Source organism: Pseudochaenichthys georgianus, chromosome 15 (assembly GCF_902827115.2).
Source record: "Pseudochaenichthys georgianus chromosome 15, fPseGeo1.2, whole genome shotgun sequence".
In the NCBI taxonomy this organism is placed as follows: domain Eukaryota; kingdom Metazoa; phylum Chordata; class Actinopteri; order Perciformes; family Channichthyidae; genus Pseudochaenichthys; species Pseudochaenichthys georgianus.
In genome coordinates, this window is record NC_047517.1 from 28,352,546 (window position 1) to 28,365,986 (window position 13,441).

At 45.3% G+C, this 13,441-nt stretch overlaps 1 long non-coding RNA gene across 2 annotated transcripts; it reads left to right on the plus strand.

Moving 5' to 3' along the window:
• The first annotated feature begins 3,767 nt into the window (after positions 1 to 3,767).
• LOC117459523 (uncharacterized) lies at positions 3,768 to 10,841 on the plus strand. Of its 2 annotated transcripts, XR_004553536.2 has the most exons (3): positions 3,768 to 5,513; positions 10,203 to 10,295; positions 10,488 to 10,841. It is a non-coding gene; the product is annotated as an uncharacterized lncRNA (long non-coding RNA). The 2 variants fall into 2 exon arrangements; XR_011644488.1 differs by having other exon boundaries at positions 10,203 to 10,841.
• Positions 10,842 to 13,441: the final 2,600 nt, after the last annotated feature.

The following is a 13,441-nucleotide window of genomic DNA, read 5'->3' on the forward strand; positions in this document are numbered from 1 at the left end:
TTTCAGCTTATTACTGTAAATAATTCACAGTAACATTCTGGTTAGGGGGCCGCCAGTAGATTAGTGTTGAAAATTGGCTGTAAAATAACAGCAATTGCTTACAGTGTTAAACTGGACACCGAGGTGCGTTCACGCTCAACACCCCTAAGGGATGAGCGGAGCTGTGTGCAGTGCTGTCCTCACTGTAATAATGGCACTCGTGGGCTCATTACGACCGTGTGTAGGAGGTAGGTTTGGGACAGAGGAGAAAAACAGAGCTGCCTAAAAACCAATAGGTTTTATGCAGCGAGCCATGCTGCCTATAACCGACAGGTTAGGGGCAGCCGGCTTACCCGGTGGACCTTGCTGCTTAATATTATTCATCTGTCCATCGAACACACGCGTCGCCACTCTGAGTAATATTCTGAGAGAGCGCGACATGCTCTGGATGTGCTGTGGTTGTCATGGTGACGAGCCACGTCAGAGCCCTCGCCGCCGTTGCCCGTGAAGCAACCCAAGAGGGGTCCGGACCGAAAAGCTGCGAGGGGGCCTCCACACGCTGCATCTCACACCGGCTCTCATCCCGTCTCTGTTTAGGAGAAGGCTCGTAAACTGGACATTGAGGCACGTTCACGCTCAACCCCTGCTGAGGAATGAGCGGAGGTGTGTGCAGTGCTATTCACACAGTGCGTAATAACAGCCCTGGGCTCATTACGACCGTGTGTAGTAGGCACATCTGGGACAGAGGAAAAAAAACCGTGCTGCCTGCTAACCGACAGGTTAGGAGCATCAGGTTTAAACGTCAAGCCCTGCTGTCTAAAAACCGCCTGGTTAAATACAGCTGGCTTGCGCCACGAGCCCTGCTGCCGCTAACCGACAGGTTAGGAGCATCAGGTTTAAACGTCAATCCCTGCTGACTAATAACCGCCTGGTTAAATACAGCTGGCTTGCGCCACGAGCCCTGCTGCCTGCTGACTGACAGGTTACAGCCGGCTCTTGCACCTCCACACGCTGTATTGCACAGCGGCTCTCATCATGTCGCCGTTTAGGAGAAGGCTCATAAACCGGACATTGAGGCGCGTTCACGCTCAAACCCGCTTGAGGAATGAACGGTGTGTGGAGGCATGGAGGGGAAGGAGTCGCCTGACTGCTGCCCGCCACTCGGATCCAATAATCAAGGGCTTGGTCCACAGGGTAGGACTCCTGGACTAGCCAATCATCCCCGGTCGCAGCCGCGAGAGCGTTTGCTCTCCGCTGTCTGTGGGCCAGAGGGAGACGGACATAATGAGTGCATGACACCTGGGGAGTGAGAGCCGCGTTTGCGTGCTCCAATCCCCGGCAGGACTCACCTGTATCGTCTGTGTAAAGCCGCTTCCTCCCTGGAGCGAGCCAGCCACAGCCGGTCGTAACTCATATGTCGGCTAACACCGAGCCCCGCCCTGTCTCCCCCGTCCGGAGGAGAGGGAGCATGGGGCCAGGGGGAAATGTTTGCTTTCTAGTAAACAGCTCTGAAAAGAGCTTGTGCCTGTACAGTCCTTGCAGTATCAACACTAATTCGGCTGACTTTTATATTTGATCCAATTGGAAGACAGGCTGTATTTACACCACACAGCTGATAGAAAGGGACATCTAGTGGTTAAAGCACGTTATTGCATTTTATTATTTTATTATTTTTCACAAAAATGAAACCATCAATAGCAAAAACAGAATTAACTGTCATTAGTAAACCACTCAAATAAAAAGATCATAAGTGGTTTTATTTTACATATATTTTAAGGATAATAATAGCAATGTAATTATGTGTCTATGACACTTATAACACTGATTTGAAAAACATACAGAAACAATTAATTCACTGCCCTTAATAAAGTATTTAAATATACATTTCAGGTGTTCTGTTTTGTTAAGTAATGGATATTGAATATGGAATAAAGGTTTTGACAAGACCTGGTGTAACAATAATCAAAAAGGACATTAAAAGAGCTCCAGATGTTAATTATCTGTTTTTGCAAAAATAAAGTACACAAAGTTGATTCTAGACTCTTTAAACACTGAGGTGATTGAGCTTAATGTACACAACCGGCCCAGCTACCCGGGATATTAAGTGACCATTTCCCCGGCAGGATTAAGCTGATTTGGAAATCTACTCTGTGGAAGTATGCCTTGTTTTTAACTCTTTCATTTTATATTGAGTTGGTGAATGAGGCTGGCAACTAACATGTTATGTTGTTTCCTTTTCAAAAGGACCAGGCCAGCCACTGTCCTATAGTTTTCCTTGTGTATTTTCTTGTTCATTTTCTTCATGTGCAGTGTATGGCAGTATAATCATTTTATTATTTGTGTCGTAGGTTGCGCTCCTCTGCGGCGTAGGCCTGGGCCCGGGTGGAACGCTGCCTGCCACAGACAGTGGCAGAACTTCAGTGTTAGTATTATTAGATCTCAGTGCTGCGTTTGACACTGTTGACCACAGCATATTACTGGACCGACTGGAAAACTGGGTGGGACTTTCGGAAACAGTTCTAAATTGGTTTAAATCCTACTTAAAGGACAGAAACAACTTTGTTTCTATCGGTAAATACACATCTGAGTTGACAAATATGACATGTGGGGTTCCTCAAGGTTCCATCTTGGGGCCTCTTCTCTTTAACATCTACATGCTACCACTGGCTCAGATAATGAAGAACAACAAAATAAGTTACCATAGCTATGCAGATGACACACACATTTACGTAACAATTTCACCAGGAGACTATGCTCCAATTCAAACACTGAGTAAGTGCATTGAACAAATCAATGACTGGATGTGTCAGAACTTTCTCCAATTAAACAAAGATAAAACTGAGGTAATGGTTTTTGGAGCCAAGGCAGAACGTTTAAAAGTTAGCGCTGAGCTTCAGTGTGCAATGTTCAAACCAACAGATAAAGCCAGAAATCTAGGTGTAGTCATGGACTCTGACCTGAGTTTCAACAGTCACATTAAAACAGTTACTAAATCAGCCTACTATCACCTAAAGAACATATCTAGGATTAAAAGACTAATGTCACAGCAGGATTTGGAAAAACTTGTCCATGCCTTTATCTTCAGTAGACTCGACTACTGCAATGGTGTCTTCACAGGTCTCACTAAAAAATCTATTAGAAAGCTGCAGCTGATTCAGAACGCCGCTGCTCGAGTCCTCACTAACACTAAGAAAGTGGATCACATCACTCCTGTTCTGAAGTCTTTACACTGGCTTCCTGTGTGTCAAAGAATAGATTTCAAAATACTGCTGCTGGTTTATAAAGCACTGAATGGTTTAGGCCCAAAATACATTACTGACCTCCTGCTAAACTATGAACCATCCAGATCTCTCAGGTCTTCAGGGACTGGTCAGCTTTCTGTCCCCAGAGTCAGAACTAAACATGGTAAAGCAGCGTTCAGTTATTATGCTCCAAATATCTGGAACAAACTCCCAGAAACCTGCAGGTCCGCTGCAACTCTTACTACTTTTAAATCCAGGCTGAAGACTTTTCTTTTTGTCGCTGTTTTTTTTTGAACTATTCATATCTTAAACTGCACTGTAACTTTTATCCATGTACTTTTTCTTGTAATGTTTAATTGAACTATTTATATTTTAGACTGCACTGTAACTTTTATCCATGTATTTTTTTCTTAATGTTTATTTGATTAGCTTTTCTTTTTTAATGCTTAATGTCTTTCATTTTTATTTTATTTTGTAAAGCACTTTGAATTGCCTTGCGTTGAAAAGTGCTCTATAAATAAACTTGCCTTGCCTTGCCTTCAGTTTAGGGACTGCACGGCGTGACACTTTCTTTTCTGTATGCTAAATATCTCACTGTTATTATTTTATAGAGATTGTGGTTTAAATATTGCATGCTTATGTTGTTTTGGTGTGTGGCTTTTCTTGTTTTTGTCCCTCACGATTAGCAGGCACTGCAACCCAGCGGACCGGGCCTGCCCAACTGAGGAGGGTAACTTATATATGTATTGAATTATATTTGTCATTTTTATACTTTACATGAATCGATATTTTAAACGGTTTCCAAACACTTGTTAAATAAAGCTGTGTTATGTTTTTGGAATTCATGCCTCTGTTACAATTGAACCGATTAAGGGAAGCTTTAAAATCGTCAGTGACTAGCTTTACATATGGCAACCTCAGTCACGGTTACCACATTTTGGCGTTGTCGGCAGGATTTACTTAAAAGAGGCATGAATTCCTGTATTTTTGGTTTCTTTGGTTTGTTTTGTTTATTGAAATAGCGACAGTGGCTGGCGCTGGACAACGGGACGAAGGCCCTCGGACGTGGATGAGCCTGTAATGGAAACCAAAGGCCATTGACAACAAATGTGACCCTATTGCTGTTTAACTGTATTGCATATATCTCAAACACTTGTTTCTCTTTTTTTTTGCAAAGTGATTTACCAACCTACAAAAATGAGTGTTGATCAAGAGGTGGGGGAACTGTTTGCTCTGCGTGAAGAGGTACAGAGACTGCGTGTGGCTAATGAGCATCTACTCCAAGAAAGAGGTGCCAGTTCAGATGCAGCTCCTACCAGTGCAAATACAGGTGGCTTACCTCCGAGCAGTAATGTAGCATCACCCAACTTGTCTACACCCCAAGTTGAGCGTTTTGTGTACATACAAAGAGAGAGAAAATGTCCCTACTTTTCAGGCTCCAGCTCTAAGCTTGACATGTCCATATATGATTGGATAGAACAGTTGCAGTCATGTTTGAGAGACAGGCACATGACTGCTAGAGAGAAGGCCCTCTTTCTTTATGATCATTTGGAGGGGGAAGCAAAAACTGAAATCAGATTTCGTACTTTGGTGGAGAGGGAAAATCCTGATACAATTTTAGTCATTCTGAAAGAGCTGTATGGTTCCTCCTCCTTTGTAAGCCTGCAAAAACAGTTTTTTGATCGAAAACAAAGAGAGGGCGAGTCTTTAAAGGAATTCTCCCATTCTTTGTGGGAAATGATTGAGACTATCAAACGTGCATATCCAAATAGGTTGATGGATCCAGATATTCTCGCTAGGGACCAGTTTGTGGAGTATGTGCGGGATATGGCCGTGAGTTAAAGAGTCTCATAAGGCAACGTCCGGCAATTTCTTTTTTATCACTGCGTCAGGAGGGAATCAGGTGGGCTGAAGAGGGTGAGAGGCCTGCAGGACATGCTCGAGCTGGGCTACATCAATGTGGGGCAGATGTAAATTTAGGTGGAGCTTGCCATGCTGTTGGGGCTGGACCAGATCTAGTTTCTTTGCAAGAACTATTTAAGAAACAGCAGTTGCAAATTGAAAGCATTATAAAAGGTCTGTCTAAGATGGAAACTGTACTTGACCAATCTGTTTCTCGTGTCAATAAGCCCAACTACCAGTTTACTGCAGATGGCCAACCCATTTGCCTCCGCTGTCGGAAGCCTGGGCATGTCCTCCGCCAGTGTCGCCAGGGTCAGAGGCCACAAGCATCCAGCGTACCCAGTGACCGGCCAGAATGCAACCCGGCTCCAGCTGCTGTAATATCGTCAGGTATGGGTTTTGCAGAAGAATCAATTGCTAATGATCACATTGTTTATGATGGTGATCCTAAGCAGGCCCCTCCCCTTGCAAACAACCTGAGACCCCTCATAGGTAAATGTCCTGTGGTAGAGGTACAGATGGGTGGTGTAAAGGTAAAGTGTTTGCTGGACACAGGTTCCATGGTCACAACCATAACAGAGTCACTCTTTAAAAAGGTGTTTCAACACTGGGATGCCCCTAAACTTAAAACATGCGGGTGGTTAGCTTTGAAGGCTGCCAACGGCCTAGAGATTCCCTATGTTGGATATCTTGAGTTGGATATCCAGGTGTTGGGTAATAAGATTCCAAGTCGTGGGGTCTTGGTGTTAAAAGACACTGCTTCTGCCTTACAGCAACACAATGTGCCAGGGCTTTTGGGGATGAATGTAATCACAGAATGCTACAGAGAGCTATTTGCCCAACAAGGGTATGCATTGTTTTCCTCTTTGTCTGCCTCTTTGTCTGCCATCCAGGCAGAGACAGGCTGGGGGCCAGCTCTCCGCTACTGTCACAGACTCGAGGCCTGCCCACTAGTTCCGGGGGGTAGTGTTCGTGTCCTCAGCAGGACTGGGGAGTTTATACCAGCTGGATCAGTAAGGTTTGTGCAGGTGACCTGCCCAAAAATTCCATACACTCCGCCCACCACCATGCTTTTAGAGCCTGGGGGCTCAGATCTTGCTCCAGGCCTGCTTTTGTCCCCTTCCCTAGTGACAGTCGAAAACGGTGTTGCTTTTGTGCCGGTGGTTAATGTGGGAGCCACCGGAGCTACAGTCCACTTTAAACAGGTGTTGGGTACATTGCATTTTGTTGAGGGGATTGAGGGGTCAGAACTGAGTTTTGAGGAGGAACATGTGGAGGGTGAAGTGGAGGAAGTCGTGACGGTAGTCAGCGCACAGGTTGTTGCAGAGGCCCCAGTTACCATTTCTGAAACTATTTCAGCCTTGCGTTGGCCAGGGCTTTCACCCGCAGAAGAAATACAGGCAAGGGAGCTGATAGGGAAGTATAGTCAAGTCTTCGCTAAACATGAGGGAGACCTAGGGTGTACTGATGAGATTGTACATGAGATTCCACTTCTTGATGAGGTCCCTGTCCGCCAAAGATATAGACGAATTCCCCCTACGCAGTGGCAGGCAGTTAAGGATCACATTAAGCAGCTGCTTGATAGTAAAGTCATCCGGGAGAGCAGCAGTCCTTATGCTTCCCCCATTGTGTTGGTGCGCAAGAAGACTGGAGAGATTAGGATGTGTGTGGATTACCGGCAACTCAATGCTAAAACTCGGAAAGATGCCTACCCACTACCCCGCACCGAGGAAACTCTGGATGCTCTTGCTGGCGCTCAATGGTTCTCCACATTAGATCTGGCAAGCGGCTACAATCAGGTCCCTGTCGCTGAGAAGGATAAAGCCAAGACGGCCTTTTGTACGCCTTTTGGACTGTTTGAGTTTGAGAGAATGCCTTTTGGCTTGTGTAATGCTCCTGGGACTTTTCAGAGACTTATGGAAAGAATATTTGGTGACCATAGCCTTCAGTCAGTCCTTCTCTATCTGGATGATATCATTGTTTTCTCTACCTCCATAGAACAGCATCTGCAGCGGTTGGAGATGGTCCTCAGCAGATTCCAAATGAAAGGCCTGAAGGCCAAAATGAGCAAATGCCACTTCTTTCAGAAAGAGGTGCAGTACCTTGGACACCGGGTGTCCAGTGAAGGAGTGGCAACTGATCCAGACAAGATTTCTGCCGTGGAGAACTGGAGGGTACCCCGAGATGTGACTGAAGTAAGATCTTTCCTTGGGTTTTGCAGCTATTACCGTTGCTTTGTAAAGGGGTTTGCACAATTGGCTGCACCCCTACATCAACTGGTGGCAAATGTCATCAAAGTAGCCAAAGAAAGCAGAAAAAGGCCAGCAGCTGTACTGCCTACCATGTGGACGGAGGAATGCAATCACAGTTTCAGTGAATTGAAGAGGATGTTTACTAGTACACCCATCTTAGCCTTTGCCGACTTCACAAAACCTTTTGTCCTTGAGGTGGATGCTAGTCATCAGGGACTAGGAGCTGTACTGTCACAAGACCACCAGGGCAAATTAAGACCAGTGGCCTATGCAAGTCGTTCACTGAGGGGTTCAGAGCGCAACATGGAGAACTATAGCTCTATGAAACTAGAGTTCCTGGCACTGAAGTGGGCAATATCAGAGAGATTCAGGGAATATTTGTTGGGCAGTAAGTGCACAGTGTACACTGATAACAATCCCCTAAGCCATTTTCAGAACATTAAGCTGGGGGCCACTGAGCAAAGATGGGCAGCTCAATTAGCAGCTTTTGACTTCACTGTGCATTACAAATCTGGAAGAAACAATGGAAATGCTGACTCTCTCTCTCGCCAGTACAGTGACCAGGATGTGCCTCAAGAGCAGCCGAACCAACATGCCAACACCTCCTCAAATATTTCGCCTGACGTCGAGAAACCGGTGGTAGTGGCACAGCAGCAAATCGGAGTCTTCCCAAGCAGATCACCAGACGATCTGGCTACACTGCAAGGTGCTGACCTCACCATTGAAGTCTTTCTTTCATTCTGGAAAAGAGGAAAACCAGCAAATAAGGAAGAGAGGTTACTACTCTCAAAGGATGTCAAGCGTCTTGTCCAGCAATGGGATCGCATCCTGGAAAAAGAGGGTGTACTGTATAGGCAGGTCACAGCCCCTCATGGGGAAGTCTATGCACAACTGCTTCTGCCCATGTGCCTGCACGAAGAACTTTTAAATAACCTCCACGACAAACATGGACACCAGGGGGTGCGACGGACCACTGACCTGGCCAGGCAGCGATATTACTGGCCTGGTATGGGGGCTGATATAGAGAACCACTGTCGGAGTTGCCAACGCTGTCTATTGTCGAAAGCTGTCCAGCCTGGGGTGAAGACCTACCAGGGTACTCTGTTGGCCACCCAACCAATGGAGATACTGGCCATAGATTTCACCTTGCTGGAGCCTGCAACTGACGGTAAAGAGAATGTGCTTGTCATGACCGACGTGTTCTCGAAATACACGCAGGCGGTGCCAACTAAGGACCAGACTGCTCTTACGGTAGCGAAAGTCCTAGTCGACAGCTGGTTCAACCGGTTCGGTGTACCAAAGAGAATACGCTCTGATCAGGGGAGAAACTTTGAGAGTGCCCTCATCTGGCATGTTTGCCAGTTATATGGGATTGTGAAGTCCAGGACTGCGGCCATACCATCCACAGGGAAATGGCCAATGTGAGAGATTTAACCGGACACTTCACGACCTGCTCCGATCTTTTCCCCCGGAGAAGAAGCGTGTATGGCCAAAGTACATCTCCCAGCTAGTGTGGGCATACAACACCTCGGCACATCGCTCGACTGGGAATACCCCTTATAGCTTAATGTTTGGTGTTCCACCACGGGTCCCTGCAGATTTTCTCTTGGGAGAAGGTACCCCAGAAGACACAACCAGTTCCTGGGATGAGTGGGTCCAGCAGCATCGGGAACGGCTACAAGTAGCAAGAGACTTGACACGAAAGAACCTACAACAGGCAGCAGACTACCGACAGCAACATCACAACCAGCAGGCACGCGATGCAGGTTTTACAGAAGGACAGCTGGTCTACTTGAAGGATCATCAATGTAAAGGTCGTCGCAAGATCCAGGATGTCTGCTCACCAGTTCTTTATCTGGTGGTTAGAGTGCCCACTGAGTCTGGTGGGCCGTACACCATTACCAGAGCTGATGGCACTGCTGATGTTCGGCGGGTGCATAGGGCCGAGATGAGGGCAGCGCATCTTGAAATTCTACCATCTGCACCAATGACACCTAACCCATGTCTGTCGTCCAGCAACCAAGACATCCCTGCCAGTGACTCCGGCAGTAGTGAAGATGAAGAGATCCTGGGTTGGAGAAGTAAAAGAAGACTCCCTCAAAGCCCTGATTCAACTCCACAGGATGTCCCACAGCCCTTCCCCAACAGAACATCCAGCAACCCAGGTGCAGTCAATGGCGATTCAATCATACTCCCTGGTAGGCAGGAGGCACTACCATCCCAAAGAGAGGCATCAGCTCCCAGAAGAACAACCCGGTCTACTGCTGGAAGAAACCTAAACCCACATAACCTTCCAAGGTCCACAGTGACTAGCAACAACGCAATGGGTGTGGTAAGGGCGGCTGCTCCCCGGGTGCCTGAAATGGTTAATGCCCACTTGTTTAGACCCTGGTTGTGAGTAACTTGTCGTCGGGGCGACGACACTTTTTGATGGGGTGAATGTGGGAATCTGACGTCATTGTCACCTGACGGTGTCACCTGATGCGGTCACATGACCGGTGACCAGGTAAACAGGAAGCCATAAAAAGTTTGCCGTCAGTTCAAAAAAAAGTCTCTCTTGGCTGCTTGTCACTGGTCTTCTCCCTCTCACAAAGGTAGGAATAACAGTTTTAAGGTGGTTTTATGGTCTTTTAAATTAACTTATGCAAGTGGCTCATTTAGTTTGGTTTTATTAGGGCGAGTGCAAGACGAGAGTTTACCATTGACGGAGGGCAACTCTCACGACAGGCACAAGACCGGGTCTGTTATGAGTAATTTGCTTTTAAATGGTGTTTTTAAACCGACGTTTTTAATTGTGTTTTAAGCAACTTATTTATGTGTTTTACAGAGCTTAATGTACACAACCGGCCCAGCTACCCGGGATATTAAGTGACCATTTCCCCGGGAGGATTAAGCTGAGTTGGAAATCTACTCTGTGGAAGTATGCCTTGTTTTTAACTCTTTCATTTTATATTGAGTTGGTGAATGAGGCTGGCAACTAACATGTTATGTTGTTTCCTTTTCAAAAGGACCAGGCAAGCCACTGTCCTATAGTGTTCCTTGTGTATTTTCTTGTTCATTTTCTTCATGTGCAGTGTATGGCAGTATAATCATTTTATTATTTGTGTTGTAGGTTGCGCTCCTCTGCGGCGTAGGCCTGGGCCCGGGTGGAACGCTGCCTGCCTTCAGTTTAGGGACTGCACGGCGTGACACTTTCTTTTCTGTATGCTAAATATCTCACTGTTATTATTTTATAGAGATTGTGGTTTAAATATTGCATGCTTATGTTGTTTTGGTGTGTGGCTTTTCTTGTTTTTGTCCCTCACGATTAGCAGGCACTGCAACCCAGCGGACCGGGCCTGCCCAACTGAGGAGGGTAACTTATATATGTATTGAATTATATTTGTCATTTTTATACTTTACATGAATCGATATTTTAAACGGTTTCCAAACACTTGTTAAATAAAGCTGTGTTATGTTTTTGGAATTCATGCCTCTGTCACAATTGAACCGATTAAGGGAAGCTTTAAAATCAATCCACGACTTACATTTAGGGTCCACGGGTTCCTCCTGCCCCTTAGCAGGAGGTGGCGTTGTCAGTGACTAGCTTTACATATGGCAACCTCAGTCACGGTTACCACAATCCACTTCACGTTTTCTGTTTTGGCGGCAGTTCTCCCTGTTTGTCTAGAAGTCTTCTCATCAGGGCTATAGATAGAGAACTACGGCAGATATGTAATATTTAATGCAGCCGAACCGTGTATTACAATGCCGTTATGTGATGACTTTCAAAGAGAAAAGCAAGCACACTCTGTCTCACAGACCCCACGCAGCAACCAGGAAACAACACCAGTAATCCAGCTCACACTGTCTGCTCCTCGAGCCGAGCAGCGAGCCCCGCAACATCCCGCCAACACGGTACCCAGACCCCACGCAGCATTCTCATCAGTTTGTCATTACTGGTGTCATTTTCTGGTTGCTAACACCATTGTAACACATAATCACTGATGTTCACCACCGTTACAGCTGAACATCAGCGAGACACAGAGGAACTCAGCCTGAGCACACAGACACACACTCACAGCCACGGAGCCGCGGATGAGAAAAGATAAGGCTGAGTGAGAGTATGTGTGTTACGCCACTATGCCCGTTACGTTACTTTACTGAGGAAGACGTTCTGGGGCAGCATAGACATGTATTTTCTGTGTTAGAGTTTTACTCGCTACAGGGTGTACTTTGAGGGTTTGTGACTCTGCAGACCGTTTACATGCAGAAAAAGCTACATAACACACAAGGGGACGGGTAATAACCGGGAAAGGATGACATGGGACCTTTGAGTGGAGGAAGCTCCTTAGAGTCAATGATCTGGCCATCAACTGTAGTTCAAATTATATTTGCTCTGAAACTCCACATGACATAAAAACCTGGCAACGGCAAACGGGGTTGTCATACTCGGTGGAAAGGCAGTCTTAACTATAAACTCAGATCTATAAGACCCCAGTTCAACATGAAAGAAAACACCCCAACTTTAAACAATGTCCGTTTAACTATTTTTTCCTTGGTACCCCGCCATTCCTCTCTGGTGCGTAACGCAGCCACTTCTGCACTCCAACCCTGAATGTCAATTCCGTCAGCCTGCGGTCAAATTGACGAGCAGCAGCTGAAAAAAAGAAGTTACATTTTTTGTTTGTTTATTGAAATAATAATAAGAAAGCTGCAATGGATGCGTTCCAGTGTGTACTGTTTAGTGTACTAGGTTTTCAGGCAGCCTTAATTGAGCAATTCACCCATCAACCGCATCTTCATATAATTGATTCACACTATTACTCATTTCTGTCTACTCGCTCTGTGTCTCAGAGGACGGTAGTGGACAGTTCAGAAACGTGCCCATCAGTGACATCATCAATGGTCATTTCCAATTTCCATTAGCTAGGAATAATGTCACTGGTAGGCAGGTTTCTGAACTGTCCACAGCCCACCTTTGAGATGCAGAGCGAGTAGACATAAATGCTGCCATCCTATTATGAGCATTAATGAGGACCACTTAGGGGTGGGCGATATTGAAAAATATATTATCACGATATTTTTCAAGCAGTATCACGATAGACTATATCACGATATTTTTTCATGTCGGTTATTATGGTTATTTTTCAAGTTACTTAACAGTACAAGCACCTACAAGGTAACAGAAACTAAAACAAAAAGGAGTAACAGACCAAAATAGCATTTCAAGCTGGTTTTATTTCTGAAATGAATCCCTGAATGAACTTCTTATTATGGGATATACGAAAACGTCTTTTAAAACTACAACTCCCAGTAGAGACGTGCCATAGATAGAGAACATGTTGCGAAACACAATAGAGAACCGCAGTGACGCGTCCTAAAACCCGGATGTAAACTCCTTCCGGTTCCTTCGTCAAAAACGCAATGCAATTTCTCCATAGGATTTTGGAAAATAGCTCGAAATAAGGTCTGTGGTTGACACACATTTAAGAGAGGGATCACGTTTTGTTCAGCCGGATAATCTCCACATGTCTCCCCTACTTTTATAATTTTTGAATCATAAATCTAGTCGCCAAAAGCGAAATGCTAACGTTATGCTATAAACGAACTACAAGCCAGTACAGCAGCAGGGTCGCACGACTTCAACATCACGCCAACTTAAGATCGTTTCAACTGACTTGCACTGAAACTGCACTTTGAACACTTTAAATATATTAACATTTTAAACTGTATACCCCGTTTATCTAGGCCCTTTTTGTTTTGTTTTATGTATACCACGTTTATCTAGGCCCTTTTTGTTTTGTTTTATGTATGTCACACTGTGGGAAACGATATTTCTGGATGTATAACACATGTAGAATTTTTTTACAATAAAGCTGACTTTGACTTCCGCGTGCTTGCATATTTTAACAAAGCTTTTCATTTTAGCCACACTGAATTTAACTAGAAGTCATGGCTGTGTCAATTACCAGTCTGATATCGTTTTACAAAGATGACAAGAAGATTGGAGAGAGAGGAGAGAACCACTACAAGTCAGGACACGTAAAACAGTGCAGCCTAGATGAAGGTGTGCTTACCGGTGTT